Source organism: Prionailurus viverrinus, chromosome C2 (genome assembly GCF_022837055.1).
Source record: "Prionailurus viverrinus isolate Anna chromosome C2, UM_Priviv_1.0, whole genome shotgun sequence".
NCBI classification, from domain to species: Eukaryota; Metazoa; Chordata; class Mammalia; order Carnivora; family Felidae; genus Prionailurus; species Prionailurus viverrinus.
In genome coordinates this window covers 44,880,217-44,889,406 of record NC_062569.1, presented here as the reverse complement: position 1 = coordinate 44,889,406, position 9,190 = coordinate 44,880,217, and positions in this window count along the sequence as shown.

Sequence of the window (9,190 nt, the reverse complement as noted above, 5' to 3'; positions counted from 1 at the left end):
TTCACATTTATGTGCGCCCCTTTCGGCCTCAATTCAGCCCTTCTTGAATGAACTCTCTGTCAAAGGTAGGACTGATTAAAAATAGATTAAGTTTCCAAGTTTTCCTTCCTATTCAACATTTGGCTGCACCAATTATAAATGTCACAGCGGTTAGGTTAAAATAGTTGTCTTTTGCATGAGCCAGGACGTGAATATCATCAGAGATTTTTAATAGGCAGAAAAACAGAAGTGAAAATACACACAGACAGTGCCTTCAATCGAACATTATTTCTGTTAATAGAAATTCAAAGTCATGAGTACTTTTGCTTTAAGATTGTCACAGAATATTACAATTAGAAAGGGACTTAGAGATCTTTTCATTCATTCCCCCATTTTATGTAGGACAAAATTAACAATTGTCACCATGGCCATCGTATACATATCCCCTCATTTGGTCCTAACCACCCTAGAATGGGTCATTCCCATTTGGCAGATGGGAAACAAGGCAGAGAGAGGTGAAGTAACTTGCCCAAGGCGAAATGGTAGAGGGAGGATCTCAGGTTCCTAATTCAAACATTAGGTCAGAGAGCCTCCAAGGCCTTGAACCCTTGTGTCCAACAACTGGCCTCTTTGCTCTGCTCTGGGGCACGTGGATGGCTGCTGGCTGCCCGGCTTTGCCGGCTCCTTCTGTGTGACACGTCTCCCCCTCACGCTATTTTCAGGTTGGTCTGGAGTGGCTGTCATGATCCAAGATGAATCTGCCTTGGTCCCAAGGGCCGTAGCCAGCCTCCCCAGACATGCGTGCTGGGCTGCATCTGTTGCTAATGGCATTTCCAGATTTCTCCCTCTTCGTGAGCCCCCCGCTTGGCAGCCTTGCATGTCCGTGAATCTAATGTGTATAGTCGTGCTCCTCAGCTGTTCCAGTCTTGGCAAGAAAGCCGTGATGTCTGTGGCCAGGTTAACTCTGAGGGCAGATGCATTGTGGAAGAGATGGCATCTTACAGGGGTTAGGTCTCTGAGTCCATCTCTGCAGGGCTGAAGCTACCTTGGGAATGCAACGTGTGTGATACTGATGGCCCCGGACATGCCCAACACTCATACATTCTTTCTGTGTAAGTGAATTTTCCTTAGAGGTGTTTTTCCCTCCCCCCCCCCCTCCTCTTTTCTTAGTGATGTATTATAGTCACTTGAAGGTCACGGTCTTGTTCAACTTTTTTCTCTGTTAGCTAGCAGAGGGCATTCAACTTTGGAAACCAACAAATGGTTGTTACACGCAAAAAAGAATAGCCTGTAGTAAAGCCCTCTTTTCTTATTTGATGTGCGTGGTGGATTTTGGCATTTCTCAGCTACCCATGACAATGCTGTATCCCAACTTCCCTTTTAGGGAATTCTCTCTCTCTCACAGCATGAGACGTTAGCAGTCTAAGTTCAAGCAGCCACTGTCCACTCTGGAAGCTGAAAGGGGAGGTCCCTGTCTCCTAGGGTAATAACAAATGTGTAAGGAGAGAATTCAGAATAGCATCTAAAACATGGAGTAACTGCTAAATACTGGTCATTCTTCTTCATCTTGATCTTGCTTGCCTTCTCTTTTTGTTCCTATTATTTGATGACTATTCCTCTATGGCAGCCAGCAGTCCGAACTTGGCCACTCAGACTCTTTCCCCTAGTGTATTGAATGTTGTAGGATTGACACAGGACAGGAGGTAGGGTCTTATTTTTTTTTTAATTATGAAATATTAACAACACTCCGGGAAGAGTGCATAAAACCATATGAAAGGTTTAGAAATAATTGGAAGCAAGTGTCATGTAGCACCACTGTCAGGATTTTTTGCCTCCTGAAGCCTTCTATGCGCCCCTCACCAATTGAAACCCTCTTCCTTGCTCAGGGATGGCTCCATGGGTGTGGCAACCTGTGCAGCCACACAGGACTTCATGCTCAGAATCGTCGGGGCTTCGTTTAATGCTCTGCGGTTGCCATCTTGAAACTCTATAATCTTTGAAGAAATGATTCTGCATTTTGCACTGGGCCCTATCCTATTTTTACTTCTAAATAGGCTAATCCTATTTTTACTTCTCGAGGTAACGATTATCCCAACTTTCGTGAAAATGATTTTCTTGCTTTGCTTTATAATTTCACCATCTACCTGAGCATCTGGAACTCTTTCATCCCAGTGGCATGCTCTGACATACTGCTCCTTCTGTAAAGGCTTGCCAGTCCCATGATTCCGGTTTCAAAGCCCCCAAAGATAACCTGTTTCCTTTCAGTATTCTCCCAATAATTTTACTTTGCTTAGATTTGCCGGTATTGATTTCTGTTGCTTGCAACCAAAGAAACACAACCGGTACTGTTTGTTACTAAAAGACACTTGATGGAGAAAAAGTGTACAATAGGTTTTCTTTGTTCTGTTCCTTTCTGCACACACCCCAAAGTCCTATGAAGGTTCTACAGATTTGAGACTAAAAACCAGCTAACATTCAATCTGACACATTCTTATCTTCTAGCAGAAGAAATTAAAACTTGAAATTGTGAAAGCATTTACTTATATTTAGGAAAATATCATCTTCAGGACAGGGTATGAAGCCCAAAGTACCTGCCAAGGGCACTTTTTTTCTTTTTGGAAATATTACTTCAGGTTGCTAATGGGTTGCCACTTTCTTGGAGACTACTCCCCCCCCCCCCCCAACATGTGGCTGAGATAGGGCTCTAAATCTCTGGCAACATGTGTATCCTATCCCCCTAACCTCAATGATTGGTGCAGGGATAGGCATGTGACCTGAAAGAACCAATAATAATTCTCTCTAGAAGTTTTCTGCTTGAACTATCAGGGAAGTTGATCTCTTATCTTTGGAGATCCTGGAAAGATATAGGTTTAGGATCGCCAAGTTGTGGAGATTAAGGTCAACACATAATAGGCGGTAAGCAGAAGCCATAAGCAGAAGCTGTGAGGTACTCAGGGATTTGGTAGTTGGTTATGGCATAAAAGCAGAGGCAGAGAAATGCCAGCTACCAGACTGCTTTGAGCCTCTTGGGTTACTGTGGGGTCTAGAGGAACATTTAGTGTTCCATGAAGCTCGCCTTTGTCTCTGTCAAGATGGTTTCCTCTGCTTCCTTACTTCCTGGCATGTCCTCAAGTCAACTTCCAACACCTGTCTCAGCCTCTACCATCAGAACTCGTGGCTGTAATGAAAAACAGTTACAAACCCTGGAATTGGTCATTTCACTTGAGACCCTCAAAAGAACCCTTCTGCAGACTCACAGCGCTTAACCAACCACTGTTCTTACAAACTAGGGAACTTCTCTAGGCTCAGTCCCTGATGAGGGAAAACAGCTCAAAGTCAACAACATCAAAATGGTAACCTAATGAAGGGGAGCTGAGAGAACTGCCTACAACATTGGGATATTGACCTGATGAGTCCTGAGTTCTTTTTTCTTCATCTCCACGCTCTCTACTGTATTTCAGGCTATTAGAACACGTCATCTGGATTAAGGCTGCTCTCCCTGCTTGCAGTCTGATTCCCCTCAACTCCATAGAGCAACCAAAGCAGACGTTATAAATATTAAAGCAGCTTCCCATTGCTCTCAGGATATGGCCCAAAATTCTTAGCATGATTTTGATACATTTTTAATATTGGTCCTTGCCTACTTTTACTTCCCCAGTCTTGCTCCCACTTCCCCACCTCCACCCCATAGCTTACATTCTCTGTTCCAGAGCCTCACCCTCTTCGCTGAACTCACTCTTTTGCCTTTCTCACCTTTTAGGCAACTCTCCTCACTTCTTTAAAGGTTTTAGCTTAATGACCCTTCCTCCAGGAGATTTTTCCCTGAGCCCCAAAGACTGGGGCATTGGACGCATCCGTAGAGTTCTTCGTTTCAAATTAGGAGAACCCTTTAACTCGTCTGTCTCTTGTAAGTTCCTTGAGGGTGACTGGTTCAATGCTTGGTGCACAAGTGCAGGTAGGAGATCAGAAGAAACATGGAACGCTTCTCTCCTGCAGCTGGAGCCCAAGGCTATGGAGAGGGTAAAAGGAGACCAGAGGGCTGTGCTAGCTGCTGGGACAAAATATGGGCCAGGGGTCCCAACCACTGGTCTAATAAGATTACTAGGAACCATGAATTACTTGGTGAACTACCACCCCAATCAGTTTCATTTAAGGCAACCCGGCAAACCCAACCCATCTTCTTTCCGTGAGTATTTTAACTGGCAGAAACTAACAGCCCTTCCCAGCCAGTCAATACTTCCATGGCGGACAAATTGACGATCTCATCATTTCTAATAAAAAACAAAGCCAAACAAACCAAAAAAGTAACAAAAATCACAAACTAGGATGCCCGATGAGCTGTACTAAAATCCTGGCTTGGGAGCCCATTAGTTGAAATTGGACTGGTGGCAGCAGGAAGTGGAAATTGTTAAACAGATTCCTTAAAATCTGTTAAAATAGGAGGAAAGATAAAGAAAACCAGAACTGTCACCTCTAGCCTGGCCAACATGGGAAGAGTTGATAAGTAGAGGACAGTAGATTTTCATCAGATAGGAATGTTGGTTTGTTTTCTTTCTCCTTTTAAAAGATTCCCTTTCTTTAGGAGACCCTGATATAAGCAAACAGACACTGGAAGGTAACAGCTTGTTCAGAGAGCACCGAGCTGACAAAAAGATTCTGGGAAAGTCACCTGAATTCTTGGAGCCCCAGTTTCTTTATCTGTAAAATGGGAATAATGATGACAACCGAGCTTTCCTACCTGCTGAGAGATGCCTCAGGAGAGAGTGTTTTAAAACAGCTTTGCAAAAACCAGAGGCCTCTGTAAATGCAAGGTGGCTTTAACCTTACCCATCATGGCCTACAGAAGAAACAAAGCCAAGGAAATGGAGTCAGTATGCATTAGATTTGGGGAAGTGTTTCTGAACAAAAGTGAGAGGATCAAACTTTACGATAGCCATAAGTAGGAGGGAAGCACAGAAATCACATTTGCTTTCAAATTAATTATTTTAAATAAATTCCCTTTATCAATTGTGGTCTATTGTTTTGGGGCATCCCAGACGGTTTTATGCAATGTCATGTTGTATTTAATGCTCTTTTGTTCATCGTTTTTATTATTTTTTAATTAAAATTTTTTTTTTAACATTTATTCATTTTTGGGAGAGAGAGAGAGCACGAGTGGGGGAGGGCCAGAGAGAGAGGGAGACACAGAATCCGAAGCAGGCTCCAGGCTCTGAGCTGTCAGCACAGAGCCTGATGCAGGGCTGGAACCCACGCACTGTGAGATCATAGCCTGAGCTGAAATCAGACAGCCAATCGACTGAGCCACCCAGGAGCCCCGTTTTTGTTCATCAACTTAAATCAGTTGGCAAAATAGTTGTAGGAATGGAGGCTCCCCGCTCTCTTCAGAGAGGGGACACCAAAGGAATGTTCAAGAATGTATTTCTATCTGGGTCTAAAGTAAAGGTGGACATTGGTAGCAGTCAAAACCCGACTCAGGATAACCACATGACACGCACGTAGCTACATCCTCTTACCATAGCAGACATCGGCAATCAACCACAGCACCTTTTCCCTCCTTAAGCCTGGAGATGGCCTCAGAACCCTTCCTAACTCAACGGTAACTTGATCAGGTCAGGGTAAAATCCATTTGTCATGCCTGGTCTAGAGCCGAAGCGTGACTCTTCATAATCAAAGTGTTAAGCAGGTATTAGGTTATGCCTTAATTCCCCGTGGAGGAAATTAAACCAGCAACTTATGAGTTTGTGACTTATTCTTTCATTTTCTGAACACTTATTGGTTGTGCTTAATTCTAGGCGAAGCAAACCAGTTAGCAGAGTTAAAACGAAATGCCTGGGTTGTAATTCCATAGACGTTCCTCTCTCTTCATGCAGCTATCCAGGATATTTGATCCTTCTGATGCCATTAGCTGTTGGCTTCAAACAACTGCGAAGAAGAGGAGGAAACCTGACACTTTAGTTGGATGATGTTTATACAGATGCAGCTTCTTCCTCAGCATATTTGGTTAGGAAGAGCTCAATGAGCTCGAGGCTGAATCTCAGGAATGTGTAAATAAAGTGACATTGACACAGACCTTTAGGAACATTTACAAGCCCCATTCTAACCCCACTTAGAGCAGAGGTTCTTAATCTTTATTGGGCATGGACCACTTTGGCAGTCTGGTGAAGTTAATGGAGAGCCCTCTCAGAGTATGGTCTTTAAATATCACAGTAAAAGAAAACACATGGGTCATACAGGAATCTGGTTGTACTGAAATCGTTATTGGAATATTTTTTAAAATCGGTGATATAATAACGTATGTGCGTTTTAGAAAATTTTCTTAATGTTTATTTTTTGAGAGACAGCAAGAGCAAGCACGAACAGGGTAGGGGCAGAGCGAGAGGGAGACAGAATCCCAAGCAGGCTCTGTGCCATCAGCACAGAGCCCAATGCAGGGCTCGAACCCACAAATCGGGAGATCATGACCTGAGCCGAAACCAAGAGCTGGACACTTAACCGACTGAGCCACCCAGGTGCCCCATATGCGCTTTATTAAGCAGTAAACAAGACCTAACTGCAGGTTGAATAACTACCATAATTCTGGACTAGAGAAGAGAGCAAATATTCTGAGATGTCTGGGACAATTGTCATGTTCTATAAAATTATCTGTAATTTCTTTAATTTTTTTTAATGTTTATTTTTGAGACAGACAGAGACAGAGCATGAATGGGGGAAGGTCAGAGAGAGAGGGAGACACAGAATCCGAAGCAGGCTCCAGGCTCTGAGCTGTCAGCAGAGCCCGACGCGGCTCGAACTCACGGACCATGAGATCATGACCTGAGCCGAAGTCGGAAGCTCAACCGACTGAGCCAGCCAGGCACCCTAAAATTATCTGTAATTTCTATTGGTGGCTAAGTCACAGGTACCGACCGCTAACACTGCTGTGGTTTGTGAGCACATACAAAAAGAGTTACGAAGTTTCAGAAAGAGGTTAGTAAAAATGAAGACGGATTTTTGTGCCCCACATCCAACTAATTGAAGAGCCCTCTGAATTACGTCCTCGGATCCCAGTTACAAACCTCCGACTTCAACAACTTTGGACTTGGGGATCTCCAGGCTTAGGAGGGGCAACATTCTTACCCCTAGTTCTTCCTTTAGAGAACACTTTATGCAAAAGAAAACAGTTCTACACAGATTGCTTTGCTCTGGTGTGTGACTGCCAGGCTCTCTGCCGCCAGTAGAGAATCTCTTCTACTTTCAGAGTGTTTCCCTCGAGGGTCACACACAGCTTAAACACATTCTCTGGCATAGAAACCGTGTGGATGTGCGGAAATGGGGGCTTAAGCAGGTTAAGTGACCTGACCTACAGAACTAAACAATGGCAAAGCCATCATACCCTGCAGCCTCCGGTTTCTAGAGTCAGGAGGAAGTTCTGTAACTGACGGCCATTTTCTATCCCTGGCAAATTGAGGGTTAAGAAGGCCAGAGGCTCTTTCTAGATCTGACCTGAACCAGAGGTCCAGGAAAAGAATCTCGCAGATAATCAGGGACTCCTCACAGTCTGGTTGGGTTTATTTGACACAGCACCTACCCTTGAAATTTTCTACAGGCTTCTGCAGGGAGATTTCAAGGAGATAAATGACCCCCCTACGCCCACCAGGTGTTGGTGGAAGTACTCTAACAGTATATTATTGAAGCATTGTCAGTGGTAGATACTTCTGTTTTGTGGTTGGTTTTATACTAGGTCAAATGAAATCATGGGGTATATGGGTAGGGGTGGGAACTGGGTAAGAGGAGACATTAAAAAAATTTTTTTTTAATATTTTTGAGGGAGGGACAGAATGTGAGAAGGGGAGTGGCAGAGAGAAAAGAGGGAGAGACACAGAATCCGAAGCAGGCTCCAGGCTCTGAGCTGACAGCACAGAGCCCAAACCGGGGCTCAAACCCACGAATCATGAGATTGTGACCTTAGCCAAAGTCAGATGCTTAACAAACTGAGCCACCCAGGTGCTTTTTTTTTTTTTTCTTCTTCTTTTTAAGAGGAGACATTTAAGAAAATATTATCCTTGGGTCCAGTAGCCTCTGACACATAATTTACATTCATGTTAGAATTTAGGTTATATTTTTTAGGTCAGCATTAAAGTTGATTAATGATTTATTTTCATTGCAATTTCACTTTTTTATTTACTCATAGGTAATCACAAAAAGTCTCCCTAGAGTGACTTAATACTAGGAAAATAACTCCTGAGAGTAAATCAAATAAACCCTCTCCCTTCAGCAATAAGGATGCCTGCAAACAAGTCCAGTACTCCTAGGACACTGCTTACTCAGATTCTTGGTGTTGGCATTATTCATGATGGCACTTGCCGAGGTGAGCTTCTGGGGCATCTCAGTTTCTCCTGGATTTAGGTGATGTTGGGGAGTGATGGGAAGGAGTAAAGACCACTTTCTGGGACTTCTTGGAAGAACTTGGGCTTTTGATTCAGTTGCTTTTTCTCCCACTGGAAAGAAAAAGTTACCCAATACATGCTCATGTAAAAATATAAATAATACAGAAGCGAATTAAATAAAAAGTTAAAGTCCTTTTTCTTTTGCCATCTTCCAACCCCACTCCTCTCCCCAGAAGTCGAGTATCTTTCTAGAACCTTTTTCTATATATAGGTAAGTACACAGAAAATACATAAATGTAAATAAAACACATCTCTTTACATAAATGGGAACCTGTTAGAATTATGCATATTTTTATGTTCCTTTTTTATTAACAGTGTTTCTTAGATCTCTGTGCACACAGAGAGCTATCTTATTCTTTTAGATTTTTTAACGTTTGTATTCATTTTTGACACAGAAAGACAGGGCGTGAATGGGGGAGGGGCAGAGAGAGAGGGAGACACAGAATCGGAAGCAGGCTCCAGGCTCCAGGCTCTGAGCTGTCAGCACAGAGCCCAACACAGGGCTCGAATCCATGAACCATGAGGTCATGACGTGAGTCAAAGTCAGACACTTAAGTGACTGAGTCACCCAGGCGCCCTTAGATCTTATTCTTTTTAATGACTACATGCGGTCCATAAGGTAGCTGGGTATACCGTATTTGTGTAACTAGTTTTCCATGCATGGACATTCATGTTGTTTGCAGGTTGCGTTTTTGTTGGTTTAGTTGCTATTTAGAAACTGTATTCCAATATTATTCTACCTCTTTTAAGCTGCTAAAAACCCTCCTTCGGTGCGCCCTTGCCCT